This window comes from Oryctolagus cuniculus, chromosome 2 (assembly GCF_964237555.1).
Source record: "Oryctolagus cuniculus chromosome 2, mOryCun1.1, whole genome shotgun sequence".
NCBI classification, from domain to species: domain Eukaryota; kingdom Metazoa; phylum Chordata; class Mammalia; order Lagomorpha; family Leporidae; genus Oryctolagus; species Oryctolagus cuniculus.
The window spans coordinates 34815855-34839496 of NC_091433.1; the positions used below are offsets into that span (position 1 = coordinate 34815855).

Genomic DNA, 23642 nt, shown 5'->3' on the forward strand with positions numbered 1-23642 from the left:
GGATGTGACCTACGATGTAACTCAGTAAGAGCCCAGGAAGTCAAACAGGAAACGCTGGTTCTAGGTTGAATGAAGTGAAGTTCTTCACTTGTGCACATGCAAGCATGCCTGCTTGCACATCTGGGCGTGTTTCTGTGTATGTACGTCCCCTCTCCCAGACTCCCTGCCTTCGCCTCTCGGATCTGGTCTCTTCTGCACTGACTTCATACCCAGAAAGGCTTTCCCTAGCGCCACTGGTGGCTCCGGGTTAACAGAGTCACGAAAGGAAAAGCCTCTCTCTGAAAATCACCTCGAGAGTCCTGCAGCCTCTCTACAGCCTGGCTGCTGCCCCTCACTGGCCAGGCTCGCGTCCCGTGGCTGAGGGTCAGCAAAGTCACCTCCTTTAACTACAGAGGCTGAAAATGCAGCAAGGCTCCCCACCTGGGGAAACCCTGGGTGACTTCTAAGTGGGTGAAGAAGGCTTGAAGGGCCAAGTCAGCAAACAGCCAGGTCCTCCCAGGCTGGTGGCTTGCTCCTTTCTGGTGAGTGTTTACTAACTGTTATGTCGCACGCTGTTACTATTCCAGCACGAATCGTGGGCAGCGCCTGCACTTTCTCAGAATAACTTATTTTCCACCTTACTATCACAGATGGGGTTGTTTACGCTGCTGCATTTTCCCCAGTGCACACTGAGGCTATTTTGCATTTATTTAAATACCTAAGATTTTCAGGACTTTTCTCTTCCCCGTCCCACATGAATATCTTTAAGAACAAATGCACACACTACTGAAATTGAAGGTGTTTTGGGGAGATAAAGAGTATGGGGGCCGGTGCTGTGGCACAGCGGGTTAAAGCCACTGCCTGCAGTGCCATCCCATATGCATGCCGGTTCAAGCCCCGGCTGCTCCACTTCCAATCCGGCTCCATGCTAACGTGCCTGGGAAAGCAGCAGAAGATGGCCCAAGTCTTTGGGCCCCTGCATCCTTGTGGGAAACCGAGAAGAAGCTCTTGGCTCCTGGCTTTGGACTGGCTCAGCTCTAGCCACTGCGGCCATTTGGGGAGTAAAGCAACAGATGGAAGACCTCTCTGCCTCTACCTCTCTCTGTAACTCTGTCTTTCACAGAAATAAAATACATTAAAAAAAAAAAAAAAAGAGAGAGTACACAAAACCTTGCAGAGCCCATGTCTCAGAAGGACCCAGCAGCACTGGCAGGGTCCTGGCCCCACCCCTCCCAGTGTACAAGCACCCTTGAGGACCCGTCTCCAAAAGTCACTACAATGCCAGGAATCCAGACACTGCCTCCTCTCCAAGATAAAGCCCGGAACCCTGAGGTGGCGGGGGGTGAGCTCTGCCTGTGGCTTTCTCCATACCCATGATTCCAATTTTCCTCTCTTCTCAGGGAGGAGAGGATGAAAGCGAATGAGAGGAGAGGGAAAGGGAGAGACGCAGAGGAAGACAACCTCGACACAGGAGACTGCCCGTATCTGTCTGCCCCTCTCACACGGGGAATCGTTATCCGGGGCTATCTCAGAACCTCTGGAAGGAACAATGTGTCCCAACCCAACCCAACCCGTCTTCTCCAGCCTCGCGTATCCTATACCAACCTGCTGTGGCTTGAGTTCGTCTCTCGGCTTTTCACAGGAGCTTTCTTGTATGGATTTTCCATCCAGCAGATGTTTCTGTTCCACGACTGGGCAGATCCAACCACTGCATGCTTGGCTACAGCGCGCAGCGGCTCACCCACGGCAGCTCCAGCCTGCAGGGGCAAAGGCCAGAAGCCATTGTAAGAATTCACGTCCACAAGCCTCCCCCCCACCCTTTCTTTCTCTCTCTCCCTCCCTCTCTCTCTCTCCCTTTGTCTCTCTCTCTCTCCCTCTCTCTCGGGTATATATTTGGCAGGATAACCTCCAACATCTTCCAAATATTTAAAATCATTAACGACCAGCGAAGGCAGCTTACAAGGTATTTCTTTTGCAGGGAGAGCTCAAGCACTCGATCGTTATTGAAAAGGTATGGCCGAAGGATTCTGTGCTGCTTGTGGAAAATTTCAAAGCCAGATGTTTTAATTAACCATGGAAAACACAAGCTACAACTAAAATTTCATGAACACACTGATCTGCCCCATGGAAAACCACAGGAATGCTCTGGCAGGGCTCAGCCTGAATTCTTGGGACACAGAGGGCTGGAATCGTTCCCCTTAGGAACTCGGACAGAAAATTAACTTGCTCAATATGTTTCAGAGAATAAAATGAAACCCAGATTTAATCTCAATCAAATATAAAAACATTTTAAGACTTCAAAGGGCACCACCGAAAGAGAACCAGGGCCCATAAAAGGATCCTAATGTGGCTGAGGATTGAGCAGGCATTTACAACGCGATGTGAATGGTAAAACAGAGCCTTCGGGAGAAAAAAAATTGAGAAGGGAATCTTTCCATTCCTAATGGAGGAGAGGCTATAAGAAACTGATATTCAACAGGTGACCATAAATATTATCAACTGTATAACACAATGGGGCAACAGGAATCCCGGGCCCACACTACCCACCAGGGCACTCAGGAAAAAAGGGCAGAACTGATGCTCACTGATGTTGCAGCTGCCAATGGGGGCCCAGAAAGCGCAAATGAAGGAATCACAGGAAAGCAATTAGTGAACAAGAGCTAACAGATGAACAAGTCTTCACCTGCTAATTGCAGTAATAACTATAACATCTACAAATGCTAACCACTGAAAGTCCACTCAAGCGAGAACAGAACAGTGTCATTCTCTCACACTGGGTCCAAAATTCTATGTCCATAAATCAAAACAGTCTGTCATCAGCGTGCCAGGCATACTATGACATTGACATTGATACTATGACCCTCAGCGGAGACCTCAGTCTCAAAAAAACCACCTCAAAAGGAACACAGCAGGAAAGAAGTGAGGTATCAAGTTATGTATGTACTCAAATCCTATGATCCCAGCCTTGTGTATAATCTAAAGACACCTGCGTAGAGACCATAGCATTTCCTTTTTGGTATTTCCAAGTTTTCTAAAACTAATATGCACTGCTGTGGAATTCGAATGTTTTAGAATAATGGCTGTGACTTTTGTTTATTGAGAATATAAATCAGAAATGGGACACCTATGGCACATTAGCCTCATCTGTGAGTTGCTTCTGATGGAACAGTACAAGCTAATGCATTAAGAAGTGTTCCTTTATCTGTTTATTTAGAACTTCAAGACCCAAATGTCCAGTGACATTTCCAGGGCTGAACAGCACTTTCCTAAAAATACAACTCTTTCTTAGCAATTCTGCAAACGTGCCGCTGAGTGGAGAGATGACCACGTCCGAGTTTCTCCATCACAGCCACTCCACAGGACTGTGGCTTCACCGAAAACGTGCAGTGAGCCTGGCAGGTGAGACGTGCACGTGGGTTCAGCTCCCAACTCCAGCTCCCAGCTCCAGCTTCCCTCCAGTACAGACCCCAGGAGGCAGCAGTGATGGCTTTAGTAACTGCGTTCCCACCACCACATGACAGACCTGGATCGTGTTCCAGCCTGGCTCTAGCCAGTGAGGGCATTTAGGGAGTGAACCAGCAGATGGGAGCTCCATCTCTCTGCCTCTCAAATAACGAAAAAAAAAAATTAATGTCAGGTTGTCCTAAAATTTTTAAATTAAAATCTCCTCCTCTTATGACATAACAGTTTCACAGGAGCAGGCCCACACTGCATTGCTGCTGCTCTTACTATCCCAAAGTGCACAAAACACAACGCTGGAATCTGAAAGCTGGCGACCCTGGCAATCTGCAGCTTCCCAAAGGCCACCCCTGCAGAGGAAGATGTCTTTCCCCAGCCACACACACAGTGCAGCAGGAGGGGGAGCCCAGCTGGCCAACTGACCACATGCTTTTCCACCACCATGACTCTTCGCACACACACTTGGGAATGAAGTGTGTGTGAATCACACCACGTGTTAAATGCCTATCAGCAGAAAACCAGGACAGACAGAAAGTTGTTCTACCGAAAATGAAATGCATGCAGGAAAAAGAAAAAGTGAGGACCCAACCCCAGGCTAAATATTACATGGCTCCGGTAAAACACGTTTGATCTAAGGAACAATGGTTGTATTGTGCCCGCATAGCAGGTGTCCTGAACAGAAACTGCCTATCACACCCAAAGTCTTTTGGTCCTAGTACCAGCCCTGTTGATAACAGCACAGTCATGCTGCTACAACGGGGACAAAAAGTTTTCAACAAGGTGAAACTACACCTGCGCCAGGACACCTGCAAGAGACACGCTCACCCGTGTTACAACTGCTCTATGGCATGGTATCCTGGCCTCTTCCAGGTCTTAAGGGAAAAACATTCATGGCACCAAAAATTAAGAACATGAGTCACAAGGGACTAAAGTAAGCTGAATCTTTGTAGCTTATGTTTTGCACAAACTTAGAGAATGAGCAGGTTTTTTTCCTCTTTTTGTTGTAATCACTTCTTTGAAATGGTGCTCACCTCTCTTTCTGTCTCAGCCTCTACCTGCAGTACCCACGCCCGGCAAGCAAGGGGAGGGAAGAGGCCAGATGGCGATGACAAGCTGGGAGACGGAGAGGCTGTGACGGAGCTCACTCACCCCAGCCTCCCTTCCCCACTGCGTGGTAGGACAACAAAGGCACGCACTGTGAGGATGCTGAGAAAGAAGCCGCGCCCAGGGACGAGAGAGTCCGGCTTTGGAGGAGCCCGAGCAAACATACCAACCCTGCCCACCTCAGCTGAGATGCTGGCATCAAAAAGAAAATGCTTTCTTCCCCTGCCCCCAAATCTGCTCCTAAAATCCCCATCATGCACTTCCATGGCTGGGTCCTAGAGGGGACACGGAGTAGTCCCTGATTCATTCCCTGCTGTGCCCTAGTCCCAGTGCCAAGGGCTAACGTCCACAGCAGGCACAAGAATCAGATGCTTGTTGGTATTTAATAATAAAACCGAAGTCTTGTGGTAAGTATTGTTTCAGGAACTCTTTAAAGGCACTTGTACAATAATGATAGCAAGTTTAAATTCATCAGTCTGCTCAAATGAACTCTGACTTACCAATCATATATTAGAAAAAAATCTTGCTTAAGTCACCAAATTATTTTTTTAAATATTTATGTATTTGAAAGTGAAGAATTACACAGAGAGAGAAGGAGAAACAGAGAGAAAGAGAGGTCTTCCATCTGCTGGTTCTCTCCCCAGTTGGCCACCACGGCTAGAGCTGTGCCTATCCGAAGCCAGGAGCCAGGAGCTTCTTCCAGGTCTCCAAGAGGGGTATAGAGGCCCAAGGACTTGGGCCATCTTCTACTGCTTTCCCAGGCCATAGCAAAGAGCTGGATCGGAAGTGGAGCAACCAGGACTCAAACTGGCACTCATACAGGATATAGGTACTGTAGGCAGCAGCTTTACTTACTTCGCCACAGTGCCGGTCCCTCCAAATTATCTTTCCCAAGAAAAGACTGAACTGAAAACAGAATTAAATGCATACATTCTGAAATCCTTTCTCACTTAGAATCTTGACTGTGTGCTGTTTGGATTTGGCTTCAGTAGATGGCTTTAGCGAATTGTGCACCCAGGGGCGGGTGTTTTGGCACAGATGGTTAAGCTACTCCTTGGGATGCCCACATCCACATCAGAGTGCCTGGGACTCTGTTCTGAATCCATTTATGTCACAGCTTCCTGCTAATATGCCTTGGAGGCAGGAGATAATGGCCCAAGTACACGGTTCCTGCCACCTACATGGGAGACTTGGAGGGAGTTGCTGGCTCCTGGCTTTGGTCTGGTCCAGCCATGGCCATTGCAGGCATTTTGGGACTGAACTAGGAGATGAAGAGCCACCATCCATCCATCCATACCTATCTCTCTCTCACCTCTCTCTCTCTCGTCTCTCTCTTTCTGCCTCTGCTTCTTCCTCCCCGTTACTCTTTCATATAAATTTTTTTAAAAATGTGTACCCAGATATTGCCATCATTTGTGAATTTTAAGATTTTAAATTTAGATTTAAATCTTTTTAAGATTTATTTATTTACTTGAGAGGCAGAGTTACAGACAGAGTCTTCCATCTGCTGGTTCACTCCTCAAATGGCCTCAACAGCCGGACCTGGGCCAATCCGAAACCAGGAGCTTCTTCTGGGTCTTCCACAAAGGTGCAGGAGCCCAAGCACTTGGGCCACCTTCCACTGCCTTCCCAGGTCATAAGCAGAAAGCTGGATCAGAAGAGCAGCCAGGACATGAACCGGTGCCAATATGGAATGCCGGTGCCACATGTGGAGACTTAACCTACTGTACCACAGCACCTTAACATTTAAATGTTTAGCCAGTATTTTTTTTTCCTATTCTAGTATCAAAGGGAAGGTTTCTCCTTCCTGAGCCATAAATAACAGCCAAGCCAATTCAATGATGCCAAAACTTCCATCTCAAAATGACCAGGCAGACCAGGCAGGAAAGAATATGTTGGAAAATATTCCTCTCACAGCTATAAAATTTTGATTTCAAAATATTAGATTCACAGTATTAATATATTTACATCTTAAAATGCTTGGGAGAGTAGAATATAAATTGAAATGAAGGCTTGTTAAAAAAAAAAAAAATTCCCTCCAAAAAAATCAATCACAGGCACCCATCACAGGTGACCAAAAACAAACTACTACAAATAATCCAACTGGCAGCCAACAAAGTTGGTGGCTGATGGCGAGCACGCAGCTTCACATAATAACTTTCCCTGTCACACTCTCCAGTCTTGATGGTCTCAAGTGAGCAGCAGAAAGTGAGAATTAACATTCGCTAATGTTTTAAAGGCTGTCCTGGGACAGATGATGAAGAAATCAACAGATTTAGAGGTTGTGGTCCCAGTTCTGCTACTCATGACTCTAGGCCTTCTGAGTTAACTTTAACCTTTGTTCCATCATACGTGTATCTGGGATGGTACATGCAGCCAGCCTCATGGGTTATCAACAGTGGGGATCACAAATGAAAGCATTGGAGAGGGGTAGGCAGCTGGTACAGCAATTAAGACACTGGGTTGGGACACCGTAATCCCATACTGAAGTACAGGGTTCAAGTCCCAGTTCCACTCTCGATTCCAGTTCCCTGCCAATAGACACCCTGGGAGGCAGCAGTGGGTGACAGCTCAAGTGGTTGAGTCCCTGCCACTCATAAGGTATCTCCCCCCGCTCCCCCACCTCTCTCCCCAAATAAATATATTTTTTAAAGAAAGCATTATGAAAACTACAAAACACCATGTCTTCATCCAACAGTGTTTTTTTAGAAACTGCTATGTGGGGCCAGTGCCGTGGTGCAGTAGGTTAACCCTCCACCTGCAGTGCCGGCATCCCATATGGGCACCAGTTCTATTCCCGGCTGCTCCTCTTCCAATCCAGCTCTCTGCTATGGCCTGGGATAGCAGTAGAAGATGACCCAAGTCCTTGGGCCCCTGCACCCTCATGGGAGACTGGGAGGAAACACCTGGCTCCTGGCTTCAGATTGGCGCAGCTCCAGCCATTGTGGTCAATTGGGGAGTGAACCAATGGACAGAAGACCTTTCTCTCTGTCTCTCCCTCTCACTGTCTGTAACTCTACCTTTCAAATAAATAAATAAATAATCTTAAAAAAAAAAAAAAAAAGAAAGAAACTACTATGCTCTCAGATACAGCACTGTGGATGCAACCATGAACCACAGAGACAGTTCTTTTGTGCACGCACCTAAGGAGCAGTGTGATCTGTGAGGAGGCACACGGGCTACAGGTGTATGCAGATGGCATCTAACTGGAATACCAGAGAAAGACACCACTACTTTTACCAAGCCTATAGAGAAGTTTATCCGCAAAAGTGATAAAATGCTTGGTACTAGTTGTTAGTTCTCTCATTTACTACATTTTACTGAGCAGTCACTATGTGCTAGGTAGATTCTAGGTGCTGGAGAGCTAGCACTAAACCAAGTTTCTACCCTGCTATAGCAAACATTTCAGTAATTCCTTACATGTACGGAATCTAAGATACATGCATTTTATATAGACAGAAACAGCAATGCTACATCTAGGGCAATATAAGTTTTTTAACCAAAGACTCCATTAACAATATTAAAATGCATCTTATAATCAGCTTAAATACAGTAAAATTTCACTTCTTACTTTAATCTCCAGGTCACATTTTACATTATGCAAAATAACTGCCACCATGTGAAAGGCACTCGTGGGTTTGAGGGCTTACAATTATGTGTGTGTGTGTGTGTGTGTGTGTGCACGCGCACACTGGCATAGAGAATATTGCCCCATGCCTTTTTCTCCCACAAGGAAAAAGACAACATGCTGGAATCCATCCAATAACAACTTCAGTTTTAACAAGGGGAATATCAGTTATTTTAGAAGCATTTCCTGTAGTCATTTTTTAAGAACAAAAAAAGTTGAATTATTTATTTTAGAAACTAAACTCATTTCCATGCCAAATGTCTGCCTTAGCAAAGTTTCTATTTTAAAAGATCTGTTGTATTTAATTCCTTTAAAAAAAAAAAAAAGCCTGAGAACCAGGCTATCGAGACACAGTTAACCTTGCTGTCTAAACTTTCAATATGGGCTGGAGGGGAATTGGATGAGCAAAGAGGGAAGAAAGAGAAAGGAAAATAAGGGAGTGAAGGACTCTAGGACTGACACCCTGCAAACCCGCATATTCCAAGTACTAAGAGCCAATGTTCAGAGTATTAGATAGCAAGGAAGAAAATAAATATCCAGGTAGAAGTGACCAAAATGCTACTCAGTCCAAAGCAAGGGTTCTCAAACATGGGGTTCCTACAGAAAATACAAAACCTACATCTTCTGACACAGTGGCTATGAGCTGGTGTCTGGGATTTTTTTTTAACTGTCCCCAAATGACACTGATGCATTGCCATGGCCCAGAACCACTGATTTACCCCAATTATATATGGGGGTAAGGTGAAAAACTGGACTATTTTTGTTATGATAGTGGGCAAGTGTCTGGGTGAGCACTTTCCATAGATCTCAGATCCATCCTGAAGTAGGAATTCTTACGATGCCCACTTTTGAATAATGTGATTACTGTTCTACAGTTTTGAAGTCAAAGGCCTGGGGTTTTAACCCAGGTCTTACCTGCCCTGTGTTTTCCCAGCACCCTGACCAGGTGAGCTTTGGCAAGGCAACAGTCTCTTTTCCTCCGTAGTCAAAGGGTGTCTCATAATTGCTCATCTTAGTAATATATCCTAGGCATTACAGTTTTAATACAGAACGTAAGCCTCAAAATTCAGTAATAACTTGTACAATTTAAGAGGATGCTGTGAAAATCATATTAAGTGTAGTCTACTTAGCACGCAGCGGGAGCATCTGGACAGGTCTACAGGTCTCTGAATCACCTTCCAGCTGGCCCGCTTGAGACGAGGAAAAGACCTGGTTCTGATCTCAGGGAATGAAAGCTCCTTCATCAGCACCAGACCTTGCCTCACAAGAAGATGAACACAGTGAAGTCCAGACCACCGCAAGTTACCGCCGAGGGCTCGATCTTGTTACAACGTCACGCCTTTCTGACTGCTATTGCCCTTGCCCTACTTTTACTCCTACTGTGACACACCTATTCAACCATCCACGCCCAGCCCAAATATTACCCCTCAGGAAGCCTTCCTGATGCCCTGGCAGAAATCACCCAGGAGGCTCTGTGACTTCCGGTGCTTCTGTGAAATGTGGCAAGCAGGAGTGGCCGTCAGTAATACCTCTGCCTCTTCACGCTGCAGACTGCAGCATCTCACCTCCCACAGCCTGGTCTCAGGCTGCCGCGGTTCTCTGTGGATCTCCCCTTCCGCTCTGGAAGCTCCTTCCCGGCTTCTTCTTGGCTTCCTTCCTGCCTGACCCCTAGACTACCCAGAGGCTCAAAAACTCTCCATCCAGACCCCTTACACACTAACTTTGTTGGTGACATCAAGCACAGCTACCAGGGGCATTCTGATAACTCCCATCCACGCAGCCAGCACACCAGCCATCCACTCATCAAATGTGCACTGAGGTGTACTACACACCATGCACCACAGTCTCCCTCTTGACAACTCCATGTTCAACGTACTGGACCACAACTCGTGGACCACTCATGGTGTCCCCTGGGCTCTTACCCCATACTGCAACCATCCTAAAAGACACATTTCTTCACATTTTCGCACAGGTAATATCGATGTCTTATAAAAACTTGTATCTTTAAAAATGTTGGCAATGTTGTTCTTAAAAGGTTTTGCATAGAATGGGGTCTCTCACAAACAGTGGCATCTTCCAGCCAGTGCTTGGCAGAGATGATCTCAATGCAGGCTGCCCTCCACTGCTCTACAACACAGCTAGCCAACAGAACGTTCTTTGACAATGGAAAGGACATGCACCTGTGTTGCTCAAGCCTGTTGCCACTAGCTACACTCAGGTGTGCCTTGTAATAAGAGGGTAAGACCGAGGACTGAATGTCTAGCTTGATTTAATTTGTATTCATGAGAGTCATCCGCATGGTCACTCATTTCTTTATTCATCATTCCCTTTGCAGCTCAGCCATTCCTCCTAGAATCACTTTCTTCTGGAGCACATCCTTTAGTTTCTTAATAAAGGTCTATTGTGCAAAATCAGGTTTTGTTTTTACCAAAAGCATATTTTGCCTTTTTCTTGAGTGACAGTTTTGTTGGCATACAATCAACAGTTTTTTCATTCAGCATTTAGAAATTATTTTTCCACTCATCTGCAGTGTCATTGTTGCTGTTGAAAAATCGGCGACAGGAGAGGTCCAAGATGGCGGAATAGGGAGGGAGCTTACTGCTCTAGTCTAGGGGAAGATAGTTAAAAAACATGGGGAGTGCCATCTCAGGGAACAGTTAGGGAGAAAATGGCACAGGAAACTCCATGCAAATTAGAGGGTCACTGTGGACCTACATGGAGGTGTGGATGCACACAACTCAGGATCCAGCAGCTGAGAGCCTTAACACCAGCTTTGGAGTGAGGTGAGACCATGCAGCAGCCCAAGCTACTGGCACAAAGCTGCAAGAAGAGCCTGGCCTGAGTCTGGCTTGGAGGCCTATGGGGGACAGTGTACCTGCCAACCTAGAGGGAAAAACAGGGGCCACCTTTCTCTCTCCCCGACCACCTGGCACCAGTGTCCTGTTAATAGCTGAGAGAGGGCGGGTGCCATTTTGGACATACGTAACAGCTGCACCAGCTCATGTCTGCATACCCAGCAACCAGCTGAGTGGAAACACCTGAGTCTCACTGGAAGCACTACCATGGCTGGGTACTCATGACTGTGGAAGGCTTGTGTGCTGGGACTGTGAAAACACTGTGACTCTGTGTGAGGGCATAGGGTGTGGCTGGGTCTTTGGGCAGCCGCTGTGGACAGCTCCACACACTCAGTGCTCCCTGATTCACTGGTGAGTTCATTGCTGTGGGATCTGTGCTCACACTGAGGACTGCACAGATCCTTTGTGTAGTTCTTGTGGCAACACAGATGAATATTGTATCCTCTGGGGCTAGCACCCAGGCATTGCTCTCCTTGTAGGAGAGGAGGTGAGCCTGAGACTACACCAACAGTGCTGAACAAGCCTCCCCTTGGATAAAAAAATTTTTAAAAGATTTTATTTATTTGACAGGTAGAGTTACAGACAGTGAGAGAGAGAGAGAGAGAGAGAAAGGTCTTCCTTCCGTTGGTTCACTCCAGAAATGGCCACAACAGCCGGAGCTAGGCTGATCCGAAGCCAGGAGCCAGGTGCTTCTTCCTGGTCTCCCATGCGGGTGCAAGGCCCACGTACTTGGGCAATCCTCTGCTGCCTTCCCGGTCCACAGCAGAGAGCTGGATTAGAAGAGGAGCAACCAGGACTACAACCTGCACCCATATGGGATGCAGGCACCAAGGGTGGAGGATTAACCTAGTACGCCACAGCACCAGCCCCAGATAAAAATTTTAAAGACATTTACCATACCCAATCTGGGTGTCAACTCCCCTCACCCTGGAGCACTGAACAGAGCTCCCTGTCCACACCAGTGCACACCTCAGGGTATTCGCTGAAAGAACACACACTACACTAACCTACAGAGGTATTAGTCCAAAGATAAAAGCCATCACAGGGAAAAAAAAATAAACCAACAAGTATCCCTACAAATGCCTTAAAATAAACGCAGCAATTCAAGAAACAAGGATAAGATGCCACCAAAGGAACACAACACTTCAATACCAGAATGTGAAAATGAAGAGACTGAAGAAATGCCAGAAACAGAATTCAAAAAATTGATCATAAGATTACTTAGCAGTAATCAGAAGCAAATCCATGAAGTAAAGAAATTTGTACAAACATGAAAGAAAATTTTTTCTCATGAAATTGAAATTTTAAACAGAAGTCAAAACAAAATACTGGAAATGAAGAATTCAATAGAACAAATAAAAATGTGGAAAACCTTAACAACAGAATTGGTGCGGCAGAAGAAAGAATATCTGAGTTAGAAAACAAATCTCTGGAAATTTAAGTCAGACCCAAAAAAGAGAAGAAATTAGAAAACTGAAAACCAGTGTTGGAGATCTGTGGGCTACTATCAAACAACCCAACATATGGTTCTTAGGAGTTCCTGAAGGCATGGAAAGAGAGAATGGATTAGAAGGCCTTTTTTAGTAAAATAATTACAGAAAACTTTACTAATTTGGGGAAAGATAGAGATGTCAAAGTACAGGAAGCACATAGAATTCCTAATAGACATGACCAGCAAAGATATTCACCACAATACATTGTAGTCAAACTCTCCACGGTAAAACATAAAGAGTCTAAAATGTACACGAGAGAAATACCAGATTACTTTCAAAGGATCTCCAATTAGACTCACGGCAGACTGCTTATCAGAAACCCTACAGGCTAAGAGAGAATGATGAAATATATTCCAAGTCTTAAGAGAAAAAACTGTCAACCCAGATACTGCACTCTGCAAAGCTCTCATTTATGAATGAAGGTAAAATAAAGACCTTCCATAACAAACAGAAATTGAAAGAATTTGTCACCACTTGTCCAGCCTTAAAAAAGATGCTTAAGGATGAGCTCCTCAAGAAACACAGAAACATAGTCATCACTATGAAAGAAGGTGATGGCAGAAAATCTCTCAGTAAAAGTACAAAGGAAATCCAAAATAAACAACAGGAATATTTACGGAAAAACAGCAGGTCCAAATCGTTACTTACCAATAGTCACCTTGAATGTAAATGGCCTCAACTCTCCAGTTAAAAAACACAGGCTGGCTGATTAAAAAAAAAAAAAAAAAAAAAAAAAACCCACACACACATTTACTGCCTACAAGAAACATCTCACCAACAAAGATGCACACAGACTGAAAGTGAAAGGATGGAAAGAGATATCCCATGCTAACAGAAATCAAAAAAGAGCTGGTGTAGCCATCCTAGTATCAGACAAAATAGACTTTAACACAAAAACTGTTAAAAGAGACAAAGAAGGGCACTATGCAACATTAAGGGATCAATTCAACTTCAACATGAAGATGTGACTAATAAATGTATACACATCTAATTATATGGCACCTGGCTATTTAAAAGAAATGTTAATGGATCTAAAAGGAGATATAGATTCAATTCAATAGTAATGAGGGACCTCAATACTCGATTATAGCAATGAAAAGATCAATCATGTCGCTCCCCGTCTTCGTGGAGGAACGACACAGGACCCTGTGCTGTTCTTTCATCTGCTCGGCCCTCCCCGGGTTTGCTGCTGGTTCTTCCCGGGTTGGCTACTATCCCTTCCACCTCCATGGAAGGGCAGTTCCCCCGGCCACATTCCCCACTTCCGCAGGGGAGCGGCACACCGCCGGCCGGCTCTCTCGGGGGCTGCACAGGTGTTCCCCTTAGATGTTCCCCTTAGATGTTCCTGGTGCATGTTGTCTCTCTCCTCCTTTATAGTCCTTCCACCAATCCCAACTCTGCTACCCACACGCCGAGTACGCTGCTCTCCTCCAATCAGGAGCAGGTCCTACAGTTTATTGGTTGAACTGGAGGCAGCTGCGTAGAAGCTGTTTCTCCCTTCTCAGCGCCATATTGTGGGAGAGCAGATGCATAGAATAAGTCCTAATTCCAGTAACTTAGTCTAGTCCGGGTTGCTCCCCACAGATCCCCCTTTCTTTTTATTTTTTGGCGTTGATACGCGCCTGTCTTCGGTGTCCCGCGGCACACACTCTGCTCTACTTGCTAGAGTTGCCACAGGTTCTTACAAGTCCTATCAATCAGGCAAACCGAATCCGGGTCCTCTCTTCGCCATGTTGTGAGGAGGTTTTTAGGCGCTGATGCGTGCCTGTCTTCGGTGACCTGCGGCGCATAAGCTGCTAGCCACCCGCAGGTGCTCATCGCCTCACTTAATCAGGCAGACCGAATCCAAGCTCTCACATTGCAGTGTTGTGGGGAGGCCTTATTGATGTTAATTCGTGCCTGTCTTCGGTGACCTGCGGCGCATAAGCTGCTAGCCGCCGCAGGTGCTCATCGCCTCACTAATCGGGCAGACCGAATCCAAGCCTTCTAATTGCGGTATTGTGGGGAGGCCTTTCTATTTCTCTATTTCTCTATCTCCGGGCATTCCTATTTCTCCCATTTTACTTCTATCTTCCAGCATTCCTATTTCTCTCATTTTACTTCTAAACTTCTGTTTCTCTTATCCCCGCGGCCTCCCGGCGCCTCGCCCTGCCAGCGCCCGCCCCGAGGCTGCTTCTCGGCGGCTTTCCGGCTCTGAGCCGCTTCAGCCCGCGCCTCTCTCATCTGCGCGGCTCGGCTTTGCGCGCACACTCCGCGTTCTCGCACTTAGCCCAGCGTTCCCTATCTACTTGAGCCCCGCACGCTCTGTAGCTGGCGTAGCTTACGTTTCCGCCATTAGCATTCAATCCAAGTTCCCCGGGCTAGCCTGGCGAATTCAACCCAGCTCACGTCTCCGCCCCACGATTTGGCTTCCCGTCCTTTGCTCCCCGGGCTAATCAGACGGATCCCAATCTGGCTTACGTTTCTGCTTCTGGTTTTTTCGCCCCCTATTCCCGGGCTAACTTGAGAATCCCAAAGTGGCTTTCATCTCCGCCTCGGCCTGCCCCCCGCGGCTTCAATTTCCCTAACGTTTTTCTCTACCCGGTATGTTTCCCTAAGTTTTCTTCCAACAATACTCCTCACTCATTTCTCCTGGCCTCTCCCCACAGTCCGCATCCGAGTCTGTTTGTTCTAGCTTTCACTTTCGCTTTCGACCTTAGAGATTTCTCCCAGCTTCCCCCCGTAGTCCGTATCTGAGTCTATGCCTAGGCTTTCAATAGCTTCTTCCGGCACCTTTTTCGTCCGGCTTTTCCCTAGGCTGTTTACTAGTCTCTCTCTCCAATATTTTCCCTAGGCTGTTTGCTAGTCTCTCTCTCCGATATTTTCCCACTTCTTCCCGTTTCTTCCCTCTTAGGTTTCCTATCCGTCCTAGGCTTCCTATCCGAGTCACGGCACCATTATGTTGCTCCCCCTCTTCGTGGAGGAACGACACCAAACCCTGCCTAGGCTTCATATCCGAGTCACGGCACCATTATGTCGCTCCCCGTCTTCGTGGAGGAACGACACAGGACCCTGCGCTGTTCTTTCGTCTGCTCGGCCCTCCCCGGGTTTGCTGCTGGTTCTTCCCGGGTTGGCTACTATCCCTTCCACCTCCGTGGAAGGGCAGTTCCCCCTGGCCACATTCCCCACTTCCGCAGGGGAGCGGCACACCGCCGGGCCGGCTCTCTCGGGGGCTGCACAGGTGTTCCCCTTAGATGTTCCCCTTAGATGTTCCTGGTGCATGTTGTCTCTCTCCTCCTTTATAGTCCTTCCACCAATCCCAACTCTGCTACCCACACGCCGAGTACGCTGCTCTCCTCCAATCAGGAGCAGGTCCTACAGTTTATTGGTTGAACTGGAGGCAGCTGCGTAGAAGCTGTTTCTCCCTTCTCAGCGCCATATTGTGGGAGAGCAGATGCATAGAATAAGTCCTAATTCCAGTAACTTAGTCTAGTCCGGGTTGCTCCCCACAAATCAGACAAAAAATCAGCAAGGAAACAATAGTTAATTAACACTATGGACCAAATGTACCTAATGGATATCTACAGAACTTTTCATCCCACAGTTGCAGAATACATTCTTTTCACCAGTGCATGGAACTTTTCTCTAGGATAGACCACAGGCTAGGCCATAAAGCAAGTCTCAGCAAATTAAAAAAAAAAAAATCTAGATGATACCATGCATCTTCTCTGACCACAATGGAATGAAGCTAGAAATCAACAACTCAAGAATCTCTAGAACATATGCAAACACGTGGAGACTGAACAACATGTTCCTGAATGAACAGTGGGTCAGAGAAGAAATCAACAGAAAAATAAAAAAACTGTTGAGGAACAGTTTTTTTTTCCATACTATTTGTTGAACTTTATTAGTACAGAGTTAATCTTCTGAGTATAAAGTTAATTGAAAATAGATCTTAATAAAAATTAGATTGTAAATAGGAGAGGGAGGAGGAAGAAGGGTGGGAATGGGGGTGGGAGGGAGGGTGGGGTGGGATGAATCACTATCATTTTGTTCCTAAAGTTGTATTTATGAAATTTGTATATCTTAAAAAAATTCAATAAAGAAAACCTAGAAGTAATAATAATAAAAAAAGAAAAAGCAGCTCTCAGGGCCAGCATCTGTGGTGCAGTGGGCTAAAACACTGCTTGTGACGCCTGCATCTCACGTCATCTTGAGTTCCAGTTTCTCTGCGTCCCATCCAGCTCTCTGCTAACGCAACTGAGAAAGCAGTGGAGATGGCCCAAGTGCTTGAGTCTCTGCCACCCACATGGGAGACTTGGATGGAGTTTCAGGCTCTTGGCTTTGGCCTGGCCCAGCCCTGGCCATTGTGCAACCTGGGGAGTGAACCAGCCGACAGAAGATCTCCCCCCCAACACACACACACTGTGTCTGTTTCTTCCTCCATTCTATACTCCCTTCCTACTTCCCTCCCTCTCTCCCTTTCTCTCCACTGCTCTCTCTCTCTCTCTCTTTGCCTACCAAAGAAATAAAAAAAAAATCTTTAAAAAAAAATAAATAAAAGCAAAGAAAAGTCAGCCCCAGTCTATTCTACCTTATAAACAATCTGCCTTTTTTTGGTGTACGTAAGGGCATTTAAAATCTTCCAGTGTATGAAGATTTCCTATGTTTCCATATAAATGACATGGACTTGAGGTGCGCTGTTCCTTTATTTCCTTCATAACCTCCTTCTGGAAATCACTCAAACACTATATCTGCAAATACTACTTCTCTCTCTGCTCCTTCAAAGACTGAACAGATACCACAGTAGCCTCTGGCACCTTCAATTACACTTTCATGTTTTTCTTTTCCTTTCTGCTGCATTCTGGGTGATTTTCCTCATATTTTTTTCTAGTTTACTAATTTCTTCTTCAGCTCTTTCTCATCTGTCTTAATTTTCCTAAAGTCACAATATTTTCCTGAGATTTTATTTGCTTTTCTTTGGCTCTTCCTGGTCAATTTTGATAATCGCGGGCCATTTGTGACTTCGTATGTTAGTTCTTAAAACATTCCACAGATTCTGTCTTCCGTGTCAGATGGCTCTACTACCTGAAGTCCTCAGGGTTCTAAATCTATTTTCACTTAATCCTGCTGACTCCCCTTCTTGGTGGCTCCTTTGCTGGTAGGATTGGAGATTTTTGATTGTGAACTTGCACATGATAGGCCTTAGTTAGGAGAAGCCCGATGTTGAAAGTGGAAACACCTTTCTCCAGAAAAGATCTGCATTTGCTCCTTGCTGGCAGCTACAGGGCACGTCCGCCTGGGCCACGTCGGCTCTTCTGACAGGCCCTGGAAGAAGGAAGCTCCGAGCCCACGCTGGACTCCAGCCACCACAGTGACGACGGCATTAGCTCTGGAGGCCCTCAGTCTTTTGTGTTTGCTGGTGCACAAAACTTCCCGCTTTGGTTGCACCTTACCTTTTGATGCTAGGTGGCTCTGGAGATGCACAACAGAAGTGCATGAAGTATGTTTTGTTCAGGGGTGGGGGGCATTTTGTATAATGAATAAGAGGCCACCTGGGACCCCTGCCTCTCTTATTGGAGCATGTAGGCTCGCGCTCCAGCTCAGCCCCTGATTCCAGCTTCCTGCTCATGCACACCCTGACAGGCATCAGGAAGGCTCATGTGGTTGGGTCCCTGTCACCCACGTAGCAAATGTGGAATGAGTTCCTTGCTTCAGCCTGGCCCAGCCACTGCTGTGGTGGGCATTTGGGGAGTGAACCGTCTCTTTCAAATATGTAAAATACGAATGCATTTATACAGACATATGCTAGAGAGTATTCAACTCACCACACTACCACAGGAGCCTAAGCAGTGCTGTTCTTGCACTATTCATCTTCTCCCCAAACCCACTTTTCCTTCTTTGTTCTATATTTTGCTAGATGGGACCACTGACTCATCCAAATCGGCAACCCTGAACAAAGGTACCTCTCTTGCCTCTACTACCTGACCGCCTGCTGCATGGGAAGTGGATCTGCATTTGTTTTTCCACTCTTGCCACCTGCTGTTATAATGTTGATCACCCAAGCCGAGGAAAGCTAGCTGAGGTAGAAGCAAAACCTGCTCAATGTCGGAGCTTTGTATGATGGGGCTTAGCCTGCAGGGGAGTGAAAGAAGTGAATTTCATGTAGATCCAACAAAACTAGCACATCAGCATCAGAAACATAATCACACTTTAAGGAGAATTTTAGTTTTAGTCCAATTGTCTGCCATGATAAATTGTTAAACTGAATTCTATCGGTTTAATAGTTTTGTCTGAATTTGCTCTATAAATGTGTCATCGTTTCACAGCTATAGAGGAACTGGAAGATATGTAGTTTATACCTCATTTGGGTATATTTAAGCTACTTGATAATTTAATAAAAGTATTATGATTATTGCTGGGGACTTGTGAGAAACCTCCTTCCTTTAAACAAAGAGGTCCACCAATTACTGAGACTTAAGGCACAGTGGTGTTTGTAAACTCTCGCGCCTCGGGGGTTCATCATTCTCTCCATAGACAGAACAGAACAGTACCAGCCCGAAAGCATCCACATCACTGGCTCCACCCTGCTCTCCCCACAGATGGCCCGGGCGTCCCTGGAGACGGCCTGCTCTGTCTCTTTCTTCCCACGCAGGTGGCTTCTGCTCCAGACGGGGACCGGACACGCCGCTCGGCCCAGCCCCTGCCATCACCCGCTTCCACTATATGACACACAAGTACCTGGCAGCCGTGCAGCCGCACAACAGTGCGTCAAACAAAGGGCAGTCCTGGCCTGACGGAAGCCCATTTCCTGGGGAGCTTTCAGTAACCGGGGGCTTGGGGAAGGACAACATTGTTCCTCGGAAAGAGTCAGAGAAACTCCCAGGCGCTTCTTTTTTTTTTACTTCTGTATTCGTATCCTTCCGCCTCCGGGTGGTTCATTGTAAAAGTGGTGCAGCCAAGATAAAACAGCTGCTGCTGCACCAGTGCCTGCCGCTTCCCCTCCCACGAGGTCCGACTCCGGCAGAGCCTGGGGGAGATCACTACCCTTGCAATCCTGCACTGCACAGACGGGCACCCTGGGGTCTGAACTGGCAGAAACCAGTACCGAGATCTACCCAGTCTGGCGACCCTATCCAACTCTGGTCATTTGACTCTTTTTAAATCATTAGTTTGAACAAAGACTTAAAATTAATGAACCTCTGACGACTGGGTAAAGAAAACGTGGCATATATACACAAAGGAATACCACTCAGCCATAAAAAAAGGAAATCCTGTCATTTGCAACAAAATGGGCGGAACTGGAGCTCATTACCCTAAGTGAAATGATCCAGACCCAGAAAGACAAATGTCACATGTTTCCTATTGTGGAAGTTAATATATACAAAGAGCATAAAAACTGTGTGGGTGTCATATTATTTGATATTTAGTTATAAATATTGCTTCCTGGAATCATGCCAAATAAATAACAATATATTCTTTCCCCATGTTATGATCATTGTCATGAATCCCTTACGCTGTGATATTAATGTTTTTAAGAAAAAATAGTACATATGTGTATGCATATGTCTACATTTGAAGTGAATGTGGCAAAATGTTTAAAAGTATAAAATAACTTTTAAATTTATGAGTTTCATATCTCAAAATAGCTAACAGAAACAATTCTGAATATTCCAGACACAAAGAAATGACAAATGCTTAAGGTGATAGATATACTAGTCTGATCATTATACATTGTGTACATACATTCAAATATCACACTGTACCTCATAAATATGTACAATTATTTGCCCACTGCAAGTAAAAACACATATTACATTTTCTTTAAACACTGAAAAACATAAAATAAAATTAAATAATCAATGAGTTTGGTTATCATTCAGTGCTTTTTAAAGTCAAGTAATCTGACATTATACTACTAATAATTAGGGGATATGCAGTGAATAAAATGCTAACTTGTGTCTCCATAAAAATCCAAAGAAAGTTTCTGAAACTTCTGAAAGCTATAGGATCCCTCCTTGGAAGCGTTTTCCGTTGTCTTTGTTGCTTTAAATCAGAGTTCACTAGCGTGCAGGGGGTGGGGCAGGATGAGACCAGCGCACCCTCCCACAGGGACTGCAGGGAACTGTAACTCCGCAATCCTCAAGTTCAGGTCTTCAACAGCACAGTGATTACAATGAGGATGGCCTCAAGGCCACAGATGGGAGACACCGACCTAGTCAGTGGTTTTCTTGTACTATTTCTCCCTACTGAAGAAAGAAAAGAGGACGCAGGGTAAGAGAGAATCCAAAAGACACACCTACCACCCAGACAGTCAGACAGACATGGTGTTACTCTCCGTGCATGTGGAAAAGTCACTTTCCTGGCGTAGCATTCCCCAACTCTGGCCTCACAAATCATGCCCCAGCCACAGCCGAGAGGTTTTAAAGCTGACTCAGAGCAGCCACGGAGCTGGCACCCAGCAAACAGGTGAAATGGAGTCACAGAGCTGCCCGGGCTCCGGCAGAGTTCAGGCCCTCAAGAGCTACTAATGGAATTAACAAGCAACTCCAGCTGGAGCTGGAAACCCAGGGAACCACAGAAGTGAGATCATAATTAAGACGATCGTATCTCATTCTCCCGTGTGTCTGTTTCCCCGGGGCATCTTTATCGGCTGAATTGGAAATGCAACCCTGAGAGTTATAATAACATTTGTTGGAAAGCTCATCGCGTGTTTTAGTAGTTCTCTGTACGTTCACAGAGATCACTTTATTAATTCTTCACAGACTTTCTCAAAGAAACCTGAACTCTCCAAGATTGCACACGTTATCCACCTAAAACCTAGCAGTATTTGCAAGAAAAACCTCCTACTAGCAAGCACAGGTAGGAAAAAAGGAAAGGAGAAGACAGGAGGTACAATTACTATAGAACAAAATCAAGGGTGAAGAAGTCGGGAATTAAATGTGCACTTAGTATATGCCAATTTAAAAATACATTAAAAAATACAAATTACTACTACCAAGTCCAGATACTGTGACACAAGTGTACTTCAAAAAGTCTGTGGAAAATAGAATAAAAGATAAATTTATTTTGGGGAAAAAATGTTGAAATGTATGCATGGAGGGGTATTCAAACAAGTAAAACGCATGCTATGAAGACTATGTAGGGATTGCAAAATGTTTTGGGACCAAAATAAGCTCATCTTCTTTCAGCTTTTTATTTATCTGAGAGACAGAGACAGAGAGACACCAACCTCCCATCTGCTAGTTCACTCCCCAAGTGTAGGACTGAGCTAAGGCCAAAGCCAGGAGCCAGGAACTCAAACCAGGTTTCCCACATGGAGGACAGGATGAGTCATCAGCACTGCCCCCCTGGGTCTGTATCAGCAGGAGGCTGGAGTCCTGTGCTGAACCCAAGCACTCTGATATGGGATGCGGTGTCTTGACCGCTACGCCAAATACCTATTCCTAAATTTATCTTTTCATTCCATTTTCCCACAGACTTTTTAAAGTATTCTCATATGTCTTTTTTTTTTTTTTAACAAAAAAGAACAAAAGATCCCCAACAGACTTCAAATGGAAAGAGGCAGAGCTCCCGAGCGTGGGGTGGGGGGTAGGGGGTGGGGGGAATGTCCCTGTGCTCTGTAAGGATCACCAGTCCAGCTTCCTCCATTCCTCACTCAGTCATTCATTCATTCAGTTCATTTTCACTTCAGGATAACACACAGCAGTGCTTTATTTAAAAGAAAACCCTCATGTTACATTAGGAAAAAAAACCTTGTATTTGCAAATTAATGTCTGCCGTGAGGCTGATAGCCTTCCCTGACAGAACGGGCCAAGTGTGTGGAAAGCTGCTGGGCTTTGAAGCCTGGAAGAAATGGGTTTGGGGGCCAGCGCAGTGGCGTAGCAGGTTAGGCCACAGCCTGCAGTGCTGGCTATCCCATATAGGTGCTGGTTCAAGTCCCAGCTGCTCCACTTCCAATCCAGCTCCCTGCTATGGCCTGGGAAAGCAGTTGAAGATAGCCCAACTCCTTGGGCCCCTGCACCCATGTGGGAAGACCTGAAGGAAGCTCCTGGCTCCTGGCTTCAGACAAGCGTAGCTCCGGCCATTGCGGCCAATTGGGGAATGAACCAGCAGATAGACTCCCGACCTCTCTCTGCCTCTCCTTCCCTCTCTGTGTAACTCTGCCTTTCAAATAAATAAATAAATCTTAAAAAAAAGAAAAAAGAAAGAAAGGAAAGAAGGGAGGAAGGAAGGGATTGAATCCTGACTCGGTCATTTAGGATTTGCATGGTTCGGAGGCTCACTGTTAAACTTTCTAAGTCAGTTTCCCCCCCTATGAAACAGGGGCGTCACATCCACCTTCTGGATGGAGCAGGAACTAGTCCTGAAGTGTCAGTGAGGACTGCACCTGCTCATCTGGCTGCAGGCTCCACGGTCTCCTGGTGCAAGCAGGTCAGTCTAAAACAAGAGCTGCCCACGTGATTTTAAACTCTGCTCCAGCCTGCACAGATCCTGCACGAAAGCCCCTCTCCAACAACATCTAACACCAGGCCTGTGAAAGCCGACAGGCCTCGGGAGCTGGGACTGCTCCCCGCAGCACAGAGATGAAATAAGCGTCAGTCTCCGTGGCCTTCCAAAGGACACCACCCGCCCTCGAAGAAGGCTGAGACTATCGCTGAGCTATCGCAAAAGCAGCCAAAGAAATCACCCCCAAAGTTTCCAAGCTAAACCCAAACACCTGGGCGACAGGCTGGGGAGTGGAAGGGGCCCACACAAGACCTAAGGCTGCAAATTTGCTCCTCCACCCCCACCCATTGTCAGCACCCACAACTGCTCTGAGGATGGATGGATCCGCCTTTGGTGTGCACCTGGTCAGGACGTGCCAAGACACAAGACAGACGAGGTGGCCAAGGAAGCTGCCTTTTCTTACTAAATGCCTACAGCCCTTAGAAAACAGCTTTAGACTCCAAAGCCCATTTCCCAGGCAACCCGACCTGTAAGTAACAGGTGGAGAGCAACGGGAAAGGACGTTGACTCCACCCTCTCCTAGCTGTGTGGCCATGCAGGAGGCACACAGAATTCCACCCAACCTGTGAGACCTGCCTGAGTTACAGTAGGAAAGAGTGCATGATTCTGCTGTTACACACCCCTGCCAGGAATGAT

The 23642-nt window shown here is 46.1% G+C and overlaps 1 protein-coding gene across 22 annotated transcripts in view; it reads right to left on the reverse strand.

The window, feature by feature from the left end:
- Window positions 1–23642, reverse strand: part of APBB2 (amyloid beta precursor protein binding family B member 2) — a 397255-nt gene that overhangs the window by 260538 nt on the left and 113075 nt on the right. For 19 of the 22 annotated variants that reach the window (XM_070068136.1, XM_051830952.2, XM_051830951.2 and 16 more), the window contains one exon: window positions 1585–1736. The gene's annotated coding sequence lies outside the window, so the exon portion shown is untranslated. Of the gene's footprint in view, window positions 1–1584; window positions 1737–1939; window positions 2089–23642 lie in introns of those variants that run through there. The other 3 variants (XM_070068143.1, XM_051830924.2, XM_070068139.1) reach the window with 2 other exon arrangements.